General features: G+C 48.1%; 1 protein-coding gene across 1 annotated transcript in view; it reads left to right on the top strand.

The window, feature by feature from the left end:
- The window catches only part of SGCG (sarcoglycan gamma), a 282350-nt gene that overhangs the window by 34599 nt on the left and 233592 nt on the right, over positions 1 to 14159 (top strand). The window lies entirely within an intron of this gene.

Genomic DNA, 14159 nt, shown 5'->3' with positions numbered 1-14159 from the left:
TGGCAGAGTGGCCTTTCAGCCCATGTCGATACAGTACTCGTTTCACAGTGGATATTGACACAATCTTACCAGCTTCCGTCATCATCTTCACAAGGTCTTTTGCTTTTGTTCTTGGGTTGATATGCACATGTCGGACCAAAGCACGTTCATCTCTGGGACACAGAACCCATCTCCTTCCTGAGCGGTATGATGGCTAGACATTCTCATCTTTACTTGCATATAATTGTTTGTACAGATGAACAAGGTACCTTCAGGTATCTTAAAATTGCACCCAAGGTTGAGCCAGACTTGTTCAAGTCCACAATTCTCTTCCTGATATCTTGGCTGATTTCTTTAGACTTTCCCATGATTCTACACAAAGAAGCAGTGTGTTTCAGGTGTGCATTTAAATACATCCACAGGTGTGTCTCTAATGAACTCAGATGTTGCCACCAAACCTAACAGAAGCTTCCAAACACATAACAGCATCATATGGGCATTCCAGAATTGTTTAAAGGCATGGTAAACTTTTGACATTGTAGAAAGTAATAAAAAATGCCTTAAAACATTCTCTCTCTCTCGTTATTCTAGCATTTGGCAAATAATATTAATTATGGTAATCCTAATTGACCAAAAACAGGAAAGGTTTATTCTTATTTCATGTCAGATATTGAGAAAAACATGCACATGTGTCTTTTTATATAGTGTATGTAAACTTCTGGTTTCAACTGTACATACCTCGTCTGAATGGACCTATACATTCACACATTAGTGTAGTGTGTGAGGATTTTCCACGCAAATCTTTGTGTGGTTTTCGATGCATTTCCACGTCCAGTCTGCACCAAAATTGGCATGCTTTATATGAATTTACTCCTGGATTTCTTCCTTGCAAGTCCACTAGTTACTACATTTAGAAAATATTGTTTGTCCTTTCTTCGAATGCTACCAAGCTGGCTCGGACTGGCCCACAGGGGAATCCCCCAGCGGGCCCCTGAGAAAGGTGGTCCCCCAGTCCTTCAACACAGCATCTCAGATAACCGATATCAATATAAAAAAAACTGGGTAGACTATTCAGTTTATTATTATAGACGCATCGGAAGGTTAAATGGCCTCTACAAATAGAGGCAGGCCAGCCAGTATCCTCTCTTCCCTGGGACCCGCTTTTTGAAGTTGTGGCAGAGACCCCCATAATCAATCATCTTGTATCGTCTTCTTGCTGTTTGCCTCTGTGTGGGCAGGTAATATTTGCAGGTCGCTGTACAGTGGGCCCAAGAATGAATTTTACTGTTAGGCCCTAGGCATCCCAGTCCGATACTGCTACCAAGACTGACACACATTCACCAAGAAGAAGCTGCAAAATGTCATACCCTAAAAGACCTTAACATGCAGACTCTATCCATGTGGGGGGTTTTGGACACAAACATAGCAAGTACATTTATCAATTTCATAAATTAGTTTCAGAGCCAATGGTCCATTAAAACGGAATAAGAACAAGTAATGAGATTTACAAAAGACTCACAGTCATTAGTGATTTCTGCATGGGTTCATACACATATGGTACAGTGGCTAGTACTGGGCTCTAAACACGAAAAAGTAAAGCAAAATAATAGTCACGTTTTTACTTCATCTCAAGATCACGTCACTTAAAGTGGTTCCCCCCACAATAAAGGAGTTGTTCTTAATTTCTTCTGTAGTGGCACAGCTGGATTTAACACTTCCCATAAATTATAGCTGGCCTCAAGACAACTGAGGGCAAATTATTTAATCATATTTAATGGAGTGTTCAAACAAACAAAAAAGTATAAAAATCAGACAATCCCCTTAAAGGGGTTGTCTCATTATGGACAATGGGGGCATATCGCTAGGATATGCCCCCATTGTCTTATAGGTGCGGGTCCCACCTCTGGGACCCGCACCTATTTCGAAAACGGAGCCCGCAAAGTGCTGGCTGGAGGACTCCGGTCCGGCCACCACCAAGCCGACTCCCTATAGAAGTGAATGGAAGCGTTCCGCGCATGCGCGGCCCCCGCTCCCATTCATTTCACCAGCCCCATATAAAATGAATGGAGGGCGGCTGTGCATGCGCCGTGCACCCTCCTTCACTTGCGGGGCTCTGTTCTCGATATAGGTGCGGGTCCCAGCGGTGGGACCCACACCTATAAGACAATGGGGGCATATCCTAGCGATGAGACAACCATGATGAGACAACCCCTTTAAGGGCATGTAGTAAGTCTTCTCTATGCAGATACTAAGCTTTTCATTGACAATAATGCAACATGTGAGAAGGTTGAAAACACATCCTTTGCAATAGGGCACTATTGCTATGAGTTACCATTGACCATGTGCAATGTGCCGCCCACCAGGGCCAATCAAGTCCCAGTGTTAGGAATGCTGAGTAGTGATGTGGCCTGATAGCTTTGTGTGATGGTGCTCCTATCTGGATACTGTCTCTCTCCAGGGTTAGGCTTCGTAGCAACCAAGGAGTTATAGTAATGTTCAGCTGTTTTACTTGAATAAACTTGAGATAAACTTCATCCAAACAATATGTGATCTTTCTCAATCCAAATCAATATGTGATCTGGCAGGTGAACTTGAATACTTTGCTTTATCTTTCTCTCTGCTGGGCTAATCTCTGGCTTCAGTCTGGTTACTGGGTATTCTAGAAGTTCTGGTACCTTTGAGTGGGGTGCCTTTGGCTGTTGACTCCCTCGTAATACTCCATCTATGAACTGCAAGGAGTCGTAGTGCTCTGTGAGCTGCTTCCCCTGGAAGACTCTTGCTGCAGGAGGGCGGCTCTCCATCACTGCGCTGTTGTCTTGTCTCCTCACCCTAGCTTCCTGCAACTCACCCCCTGGTAGGAAGTAGGACTAGCCCACTTCTGCCCAAAAAGGGGAGAATTGAATGGTAAATTACATTGCCACCTGCTGGAAAACCAGGCACAGTGCATGAAATGCAATACATAACAGTTACATAGCAATATGATTAAGGCACAGTATCAAAGGATCTGGAAATAACTACATGTCTCTTTTCTAGCCATTAGAGACAGTAGCTAGGTGTAAGAATGGTAGTGCCCCCTCTGGGGTACTACACATGTTGCAGTGGCCAATCCACCTAGCTGTACTGTTAGGTGACTAATGGTATACCTTTAAGGGCTTGCTATAGTACTTACATGGTATATATGTATATGTCATGTAAATTGCAGTGATTGTGTGCTGTGAGAGTCTTATACCGCTGAGATATGTGGTGAACCACAATGGAAGGTACTGCATTAAATATGGTAAAATGCCATGTGTGCACAGACCCTGCACATAGCTATCTAATGGTGGGAAATGGCACAGAGAGATTGCGACAGCATATTGCCACACTTCGAAAGTCATGTACATTGGGCAGGATTTGATGGACATTGTACATGGTACTTTACTTGTACTGTATTACGCTGTGGTTTTTCTGCACGAGAATCTGCACAAAAAAAAAAATTGTGCGTCATCCGCATTATATGCTGCTTCCCCTAGTCAGCATATTTATTTGCAAGTTCCTAGATAGCAGTGCTCTGCTGACCTCATGGTCAGTAGCAGACAGGAGATAAAAAGTGTGATGGGAAGCTGCTTCTGAAAACCAAGCCATCGTTAATCCTGCCAGTCACTAGCTAGATAGTGGAGGTGATTGGTATTAGTAATAAAGGTTCATTACCTCCAATGCATTCTAGGATGGTTTTATTTCAGTTTAAAGGGGTTATTTGAGCCCTGAAATTCGCCCCCATATGCCCGAGCCCCTCACACACAATGTATTTACCTCGCCCCCCGGCTTCTGAAGCCCACACAGCTGCTGCTTCTCCCCATACACCGATGAAAACATCCTTCATCAGGGGAGGGGCAGCCAATAGCAGGTGGTGACGGGGATGAGCCTCCCTAGCATCACCCACAATGCTAGGCAGGCTCTTCCCCGTCGCCGCCATTACAAGTACATTTGGGGGGCATTATATACTTGACAATTACACACTTTTTTTTGGGGGGGGGAGGGGGGGCTTTACCAGATAACCCCTATAGCTGTACTTCTGATTATGTCTTGGAAACTTGCTTGGAGCCCTATGACTAATATCTAACTAGCTTCTACAAAGGACACATAAATACTCCCTTTCATGTGAGTTTTATCCTCCTTTTTGCTGAATGATAATGGGATCTCACTGCTACTTTATAATAAGATTTAATCACTGTTTCTTACAGCTTCTCCTCTATACATCTTTCCCTACATGTGTAGTCTGGTAGATGGGATACAATGTAATCCTCTGGTTTTTGAATGAGTAAGTGGGTTGTATACAGCCTCATCCCTGTACGGCTTGTTTCTTGTTAGTGAGATACGTTGCGGTCGGGGCTCTATGGGGTTCTTCGTATTTGTGCTCCATCACAACTAATTCCCTGGTGGCTTCCGTACTATCTGACATCGCCAGCAGTTTTCATTTCTCCTTAACTCAGCTGGATGTTACTTTGTGTTCAGCTTATTTTCTACTTTCTAATACAAATAAAGCCATTGTTATTCCACCCAGTATTTGACACTTGCCAACTCATCGAAACGAAGGAATAAAGCGACAGAGATGGAAGTAGTAGAAAGTGTGTAACTGATAAAAGGCTGATAGACTCCACACTGGTCTGGATTTACAGATGCTTGAATGGAATTGTCTGCTTTTGATGTAGAACAATCGCGCTGTCAGAGTTAAGGTTGGGCTCATATCGCGACTTGGGTGAAGTTTTGCACATACGTCAGCAAATTCACCCAATCTACAATATACCCATAGCCTATCAATAGATATATGGGGGCAAAAAGAATGTCCTTTTGCTATACATTTGGCTTGTGTATTTTGCTATAGCTATACTCACGCTATACTGAAAATCACAGGATAGGTCATCAATATCAGATAGGTGGGGGTCTGACACCTGACATCCTGTCACGGTAGGTAAGATAAGGGAAGGAAACAGAACACGGCAAAGCAAACAAAACAACTGACTAGGCCCCAAATGCTAGGGAACAATGGGGTCACCTCCTAGCAATCCCTAAAACACTTGCCCTAAGCTGCTATGCCCATGTGCATATCTCGATGGTAGATGTGCACATGCCCACGTACCTAAGACTATAACACACTGAAACAAACTCTCAGCTGTAGGGAAGAGGAAAAGAGACACCCAGCTCCTTCAACAACCGAAGGAGCTAGCGTCACCCTAGAGGCCTAGTAAAAACAGACACAGAAGGAAAAAGGGAAAAGGACTTATCTATAGATGTGTTGGAGCAGACGATCTACCAAACTTCCAGAACTCACACAAGGCAGAACTATAACCCGCAAAGGCTATAGGGAGAGGGAGGAATAAATAGCCTCACCAATTACCTAAAGAACAACACCTGGGAAGAGGTGGGTTTCTGTTCAAACCCACAACAAAACAAACTGTCAGATCAAGTCACGTGCAGCAACTCTGACAGATCTCCTCAGAACACCCAAAGGACAGGGCGTGACACACCCCCACCGATCAATTGTTGCTGGCTGCCATGGCTATAGAGTGTACGGAGCTGTGCCGGGGTACTACAGCATATGGGAGTGAATAGGAGCTGAGCTTCAGTATGACTGCTCCGGAACCTACAGAGCCTTATGCTTCCTTTCTGTACACTGTTAGCTGGCTGAAACTGGTCATTGGGTGCGGTGGGGGTGCTGGGTGATGACCTATCCAGAGAACCCTTTTAAATCCATGTCTTCACTGAGAATATTTAAGGATTGTGCAGCAAACTTCTTTCCTCTCTGAAGTGTATTTTAATCAATTACTCTAGATTTATCTCTTTTGCAGTTTTCTCTTATCTCCCATGCTTGAATCCTATTTCCTGGTTTGTCATGTGTCTGCTGTCCCATCATGCCTTAGGACAGTGAGATGCGTCCTGACATCAGCAGATCATGTGATTATGGGGAAAGTGATATAGCAGCAATATCTGTTGGACAGGATATAGTGGTCCCGCCATGGGGTGGGAGTTTCTTGTGCTGCCCAACCCCATGGACCGATGATAGTTACACCCCCACCTTCCTTAAAAGCAGCTGGACGCTACTGTCTGCAGCACTTACATATAGTTAAAACAGAGTTTTTTTGGAGGAGGTTTTGAGACAGATTTCCCTTCAGGTTTTTCAGCCAAAGCCATTATAACATCCAGCAGGAAGGAGAATAAAAAGCGGCCATTCACACAGCGGGTTTTTTTTGCACAGAGCATTGGCCGCGCCGAATTCTCACTGGCAGCCTTTCTGCCTCCCATTCATTTAAATAGGAGCAGTGCTGATGATAGCAGAGCGGCGGTTTAAAGCAGCGGCCACTCAGAGGGCTGATATGTCCCTTCTCGATGCGGCCGCAGTTTTAATATGCTGCTCCGCGATCCTCAACGCTGCCTCCCATTGAAATGAATGTGAGGCACAAACCAGCAAGAAAACCATGCGTCTGCCGGCAAAATTTTAACGCATATATTTTGGCCAAAATTTTGCGGCAAAAGACGCCGTGTGAACATTTCTTTATATTTACGGTTCCTTTCAAATCCACTGCCGGCTTTGTCTGAAAAACCTGTGGGAAAATCGGCTTCAAAACCTCTGCAAAAAACTCAGTGGGAACCTCTCAAGGGGGCTGTCCAGGATTGTAATAATGATGGTCGATCCTCAATATCTGAGACCCCACACCCCCTCTGATCAGCTGTTCCTGAGTAGCAGCAGCACTGGGAGTCAATGCCGAAACCACACAGATCTGTCCATTGCATAGTGAATGGAGCTGGTTACTGCAGCACTGTGCCCAGTCTACTTCGGTGGGTGCAGTGCTGCAGCAACTGGCTCTGTCCAATACACAGTGGATGAAGCTGGAGTAACTGCAGAACAGCTGTTGGCGGGAGTGCTGAGTGTCGGACCCCCAACAATCATATATTGGTGGCCTACCCTGAGGACAGACCAACGATAATAAAATCCTGGAATACCACTTTAACCTCGCATATGCCAGGAGTGCTGTTTATTTAATCGTAAACTAAAGATAAAGCCAGAAAATATCCCTTTAGGCCTCATGCACACGACCGTTGTGTGCATCCGTGGCCGTTGTTCAGTTTTCCGTGATTTTCTGCGGACTCATTGACTTTCAATGGGTCCGTTGAAAACTCGGAAAATGCACCGTTGTTCATCCGCGGCCGTGATCGGTGTTTCCTGTCCGTCAAAAAAATATTACCTGTCCTATTTTTTTTGACGGACAATGGTTCACGGACCCATTCAAGTCAATGGGTCCGTGAAAAAACACGGATGCACACAAGATTGGCATCCGCGTCCGTGGCTGTAGGCTACTTTCACACAGACGGATCACAGATCCGTCTGCATAAAAGCTTTTTCAGAGCCAGTATATTCTAACACAGAGGCTTCAAGTTAGAATATACTACGAACTGTGTACATGACTGCACCCTGCTGCCTGGCAGCACCCGATCTTTACAGGGGGCTGTGGTCCGCACAATTAACCCCTCAGGTGCCGGACCTGAGGGGTTAATTGTGCGTATCATAGCCCCCTGTAAGAGATCAGGTGCTGCCAGGCAGGAGGGGGCACCCCCCCTCCCTCCCCAGTTTTAAATTCATTGGTGGCCAGTGGGCCCCCCCTCCCTCCCCTGTATTACTGTACATTCATTGGTGGCCAGTGCGGCCCCCCCTCCCTCCCCCTCCTAATTAAAATCCCCCCCCCATCATTGGTGGCAGCTACTGCAGTCCTGGTTGCCTGGTTGCCATGGTTACTTATCAATTTTTAGAAGCATTATACTTACCTGCGATGTCTGTGACTGGCCGGGCGCTCCTCCTACTGGTAAGTGACAGGTCTGTGCTATAAGCAATGCGCCGCACAGACCTTTCACTTACCAGTAGGAGGAGCGCCCGGCCGGTCACAGACAGCGAAGGTAAGTATAATGCTTCTAAAATTGCTAAGTAACCATGGCAACCAGGACTGCAGTAGCGTCCTGGTTGCCATGGTTACCGATCAGAGTCCCAGCGATTAAACTGGGACTCCGATCGGAACTCTCCGCTGCCACCAATGATCGGGGGGGAATTTTAATTAGGAGGGGGAGGGAGGGGGGGCCCACTGGCCACCAATGAATGTACAGTAATACAGGGGAGGGAGGGGGGGCCGCACTGGCCACCAATGAATTTAAAACTGGGGAGGGAGGAGGGTGTGCCCCCTCCTGCCTGGCAGCACCTGATCTCTTACAGGGGGCTATGATACGCACAATTAACCCCTCAGGTCCGGCACCTAAGGGGTTAATTGTGCGGATCACAGCCCCCTGTAAGAGATCGGGTGCTGCCAGGCAGCACGGGGCAGTCATGTACACAGTTCGTAGTATATTCTAACTAGAAGCGTCCCCATCACTATGGGAACGCCTCTGTGTTAGAATATACTGTCGGATATGAGTTTTCACGATCTAACTCAAATCCGATGGTATATTCTAACATAGAGGCGTTCCCATGGTGATGGGGACGCTTCAAGTTAAAATATACCATCGAATTGGAGAAAACTCTGATCCGATGGTATAATAGGGACTCCTGACTTTACATTGAAAGTCAATGGGGGACGGATCCGTTTGCAATTGCACCATATTGTGTCAACGTCAAACGGATCCGTCCCCATTGACTTGCATTGTAAGTCAGGACGGATCCGTTTGGCTCCGCACGGCCAGGCGGACACCAAAATAACTTTTTCCTACATGTCCGTGGATCCTCCAAAAATCAAGGACCACAAAAAAAAACGGTCATGTGCATGTGGCCTTACATAGGAAGATGATGGGGATTCAATGGGGGGAGATTTATCAAAACTGGTGTAAAAGAAAACTGGCTTAGTTGCCCATAGCAACCAATCAGATTCCACCTTTCATTTTCCAAAGGAGCTCTGTAAAATGAAAAGTGGAATCTGATTGGTTGCTATGGGAAACTAAGCCAGTTTTCCTTTACATCAGTTTTGATACATTTAGCACTGCCAGGTAGCAATGACTTCCGATACTGCTGAAATTCCACGTCCACGGCTTACATTTTGTCCTTCTTTTATTAATGTTCCCGCTGATAGCTGTTACTCTCGACCCCTTTTGTTTGTGTTCAAGAGAATCATTAGGTCGCCGCGAATACAGTCATTTACTGCTGGCAGAATCAAGTTAAAAAGGCTGCACAGCGAGAACAGGAATGTGAGGCGACGGCTGTCAGCCGCCAGCCATGGACTGTGGAAATCCTTTAAAGGGTTTCTGTCACCAGAATTAACCCTACTAAACTACCTGACATCAGCGATGTGCTAATGTCTGCTGAACCTAACTAGTCTATTTCTACTTTTATCTATGCTAATGTGCTAATTAACCTCTAGGTGCAGGGGGGGCGTTGTTCCTGCTCCTAGAAGCTCCGTTCTCCCACCTCTGGCCACGCCCTGCTACACTAGATGACAGGGCCAGGCAGCCTTCACCTTCAACTGCCGTCCCTGTGCGCTGGGGAAATCTTGCGCCGTTCAGTATTCGGCGCAGACGTAGTGAGGAAGCCCTTCACTCACTGCGCCTGCGCTGACCACTGAACGGGACGGTGCAGGCGCGAGATTTACACGGCAGACCGGGCCGGCAGTAGGAGGCCAACGCTGCCTGGCCCTGTCAATCTAGTGTATCAGGACATGGCCAGAGGTGGGAGAACGGAGCCTCTAGGAGCAGAGGCAACGCCCCCGCCCTGCACCTAGAGGCTAATTAGCATATTATAAAAGTTATATTTCTGCAGTAACGGGGGCAGAGATAAAAGTAGGAATAGACTAGTTAGGTTTAGCTGACATTAGCACATCACTAATGTCAGCTAGCTTAATAGGGTTAATTCTGGTGACAGAAACCCTTTAATGGACCTTTGGTTTTTCGCATAAGTTAAGCGCGGCATAAAGGCTTCAATTAATATTAAATCAATTGTGTCGTTACAGCTCTCCTCTGGTAATTCTTTATTATTATGTTCAGGCATTTTTCAGAAAGTGCACTTTTCTGCACAAGTTTATAGCGTCAAAAGGGAGGAGCTTCACTGAGAGCTTTAGCCAATCACATTCACTGTTTCTAGACACTGTGAGGGGAGATTTTTTTTAAAACTGATATAAAGGGAAACTGGCTTAATTGCCCATAGCAACCAATCACATTCCACCTTTCATTTTATCAGAGCTTCTTTGGAAAATGAAAGGTGGAATCTGATTGGTTGCTATGGGCAACGAAGCCAGTTCTACTTTCCACCAGTTTGATAAATCTCCCCCTGTGTTTATAAGGGCTGAGGGCGGGTCAATCAGCGGTCGCCATGTGGGAAGCTGCTAAGATAAAGGGGTGCAGGACTCACCTCTGGGAAGGAGAAGGGACCTGTGACCCCCCCCATTTGCTGCTTTTATGGCTAAGGGATATGGCTGTGAGCAGATCTCTCCACTGAAATCTGTAGGAGTTACCCAAGATGCCAGACAAGTTTTTAATCTTCAAAGGTTAATCGCATGCCCCATTGTCCTCAGCCAGAGGGACACTTATCTATCAGGCATTTATCGGAAAAAGAAAAATGTAAATCCAGCTTCCGTGATAAAAATAAAATAGCCTTTATTATTCCATCAGTATAAAATCCATGCAATCACCAAGTCTACGCGTTTCAGGTCTCACACGGACCCTTACTCATGACATTATCAGGGCATTTATGGATTATCCTGTGGATGTGTCATGGTCTTACCTTCTTGCTGTTCTCCTTCGTTTGACATGTGCTGGCGGCCATCTTGGTTTCTGGGTTTCTTGTAGCCTCCCACCCTGCGGCTCCTCCTTCCCACTGGGAGGAGCTGGATGCCCAGCTCATATATATAGGAGGTCTGTGGCTTCAGTTCCTTGCTTGGTCCTCCTGTGTTCACATGCTTCTAGACTGCTGCTGCTTCTGGTTCCTGATCCTGGTTTCGTCCGACTACCCTGCTGGTTCCTGATCCTGGTTTCGTCCGACTACCCTGCTGGTTCCTGATCCTGGCTTCGTCTGACTACCCTGCTGGTTCCTGATCCTGGCTTCGTCTGACTACCCTTCTGGTTCCTGACCTCTGGCTTCGCAAAGACTCTGCTTCGGTTTTGCCATCCGTTTGGACTTTTGCTTTACAGCTTTATTTTCAATAAAGCCTTCTTATTTTCACTTATCCCTTGTTGTACGTCTGGTTCATGGTTCCGTGACATTAGGACCAAGCCATGAATTCTGACGGTACAGGGCCATCCTCGCTACCCACGCTGGTTGCCAGACTTGATCAGCAGGATCACCTGTTGGGTCGGTTCGCTGTGGCGTTGCAAACCCTGCTTGAACGCACGGCTCATTTCGCTCCCGTTGCCGATGGGTCGGTTGTCGCTCCTGGGCCCGCTCCTACTGCCGCTCCGGTTGTTGCGCCAGAGTCTACCCCGACACCTGTTGTTGCACCTGCGGTGTTTCGGGGTATGACCGGTTCTGCCCCTCTTCCACAGCGCTTTGGGGGAGAGCCAACTCAGTGCCGAGGTTTCCTTAACCAGGTGGGCATTTATTTCGAGTTGCTCCCACATGCCTTTCCCACTGAGAGATCAAAGGTGGGCTTCTTGATCTCGCTGCTCTCGGACAAGGCCTTGGCCTGGGCCAGCCCTTTATGGGAGAACAACAATCCGGTGGTTGCCGAGTTTTCCGGTTTTGTTGCTTCTCTTCGGAAGGTATTCGATGTGCCGGCTCGTGCTGCCTCTGCTGCGAAGCTCCTTATGTCCATCAGACAGGGTTCACGATCCGTAGCTGAATACGCCATTGAGTTTCGTACCCTGGCAGCAGAGGTGGGCTGGAATAATGAGGCTCTGGTCGCTGCTTTCTCTCATGGTCTCTCGGATGCCTTGAAGGATGAGGTTGCAGCTAAGGACCTACCAGTGGAGCTCGAGTCTCTTATTTCTTTCCTGATTTTGATTGACACCAGACTCAGGGAGAGACCTTCCTTTAAGGAGAGCCTGCGGAGGTTTTCTAACAGATTGGCGCCTACGTTTGCTGTCCCACCCGTGCCTCCCTCTCCTCCCACGCCTCCTGGGGATGACTTGTCTGGGGGTGAACCCATGCAGCTGGGGTTTGCTCGCCTGTCCGAGGGGGAGAGGGTACTCCGGAGACGCGAGGGCCGATGCATGTACTGTGGTCTCGGTGGTCATTTTCGGTTGGCATGTCCGAACCGTCCGGGAAACGCTCGCACCTGAGATCCTGTCGGGGGCAGATCTTGGGTGGAGTCTCCTCGTCCCCGGTTTCCCGTGTTGACAAACCACTGATCACTGTTGTCCTCTCCTGGGTCGGGGGCTCGGTGACGACCCAGGCGTTGGTGGACTCTGGTGCTGGTGGTTTGTTCATTGATAAAGTGTTCGCTGCCGCCAATTCCATTCCTCTGCAGGCTCGAGGTTCCCCACTGGCTCTTGAGGCGATAGACGGCAGACCCCTTCTGCCGCCACACGTGACTCATGAGACCCTTCCAGTGGGGATAGCCATTGGTGCCGTTCACAGAGAGTCGGTCTGCCTCCAGGTTATTTCGTCTCCACACTACTCGGTGGTCTTGGGGTACCCCTGGCTCCGGAAGCATAATCCGACTTTCGATTGGAGATCGGCCGAGATCCTCTCGTGGTCACCGCAGTGTGGGGCTAGTTGCATCCATGGGTCTGTCAAGTTGCTGTGTACTTCCTCGGACTCTCTGTTGCCTCCTGAATACGAGGAGTACCGGGATGTATTCGATAAGGTGCGCGCGGTTGCCCTACCTCCGCACCGCCCATACGATTGTGCCATAGAATTACAATCTGGTGCCGTTCCTCCTCGTGGCAAAGTCTATCCACTGTCGGTAGCGGAGAATGAGGCCATGGAGGAGTACGTGAGGGAGGCGCTTTCACGCGGGCACATTCGCAAATCCTCGTCCCCGGCAGGGGCTGGATTTTTCTTTGTGAAAAAGAAGGGCGGTGAGTTGAGGCCTTGCATCGATTACAGGGGTCTCAATCGCATCACGATCAAGAACGCTTACCCGATACCCTTGATTTCCGAGCTGTTCGATCGCCTTAAAGGGGCCACGGTCTTTACCAAACTCGACCTGAGGGCGGCATATAACCTGGTAAGGATCAAGGCGGGCGATGAGTGGAAGACCGCGTTTAACACCAGGACCGGTCATTATGAATCCTTGGTTATGCCCTTTGGGTTGTGCAATGCGCCCGCAGTCTTTCAGGAATTCATCAACGATGTTTTCCGTGACCTGTTGCAGCAGTGTGTGGTGGTCTATTTGGATGACATCTTGGTATATTCTGAATCCATGGAGGCCCACATTCTGGATGTCAGACGAGTGTTGCAACGGTTACGAGAGAACAAGCTGTTCGGTAAGCTTGAGAAATGCGAATTTCACCGATCCCAGGTAACCTTCTTAGGTTACATCATTTCCGCTGAGGGGTTCTCCATGGATCCTGAGAAGGTTTCGGCTGTCTTACAGTGGCCCCTGCCCAGTGGTCTTCGTTCCCTGCAGCGCTTTTTGGGCTTCGCCAATTATTATCGGAAGTTCATCAGGGACTTTTCCATGCTAGCCAAGCCTCTCACGGATCTGACCAGGAAGGGCAGTAATTCCCAGGTCTGGCCGCTCGAGGCCATCCGAGCTTTTGAGGCTCTAAAGTCCGCCTTTGTGTCGGCTCCGATTCTGTCGCATCCCAACCCTGGGTTGCCCTTTGTCCTCGAGGTGGACGCGTCTGAGACGGGAGTAGGCGCCCTTCTGTCTCAGCGTAGAACACCAGAGGGTCCTCTGCTTCCTTGTGGGTTTTACTCCCGGAAACTGTCTTCCGCGGAGTGCAACTATCAGATTGGTGACAGGGAGTTATTGGCCATCGTGCAGGCCCTTAAAGAATGGAGGCACTTGCTCGAGGGTTCGGTGGTTCCGGTCCTCATCCTGACGGACCACAAGAATCTGACCTACCTTTCTGAGGCCAAGAGATTGACACCACGTCAGGCCAGATGGGCTCTGTTCTTGTCACGTTTTAATTACGTGGTCTCCTACCTACCCGGTTCCAAGAACATCAGGGCGGATGCCTTATCACGGCAGTACTCCGAGCTGTCCAGGGAGGAGTCGATTCCGACTTCGGTCATACCTCCGAATCAGATCTTGGCCGCCATTCGCACCAGCCTGACCTCTCCCCTGGGT

This window comes from Bufo bufo, chromosome 3, assembly GCF_905171765.1.
Source record: "Bufo bufo chromosome 3, aBufBuf1.1, whole genome shotgun sequence".
NCBI classification, from domain to species: Eukaryota; Metazoa; Chordata; class Amphibia; order Anura; family Bufonidae; genus Bufo; species Bufo bufo.
Note: the sequence above shows the minus strand (reverse complement) of the source record. Positions and strands in the feature narration are given on the sequence as shown.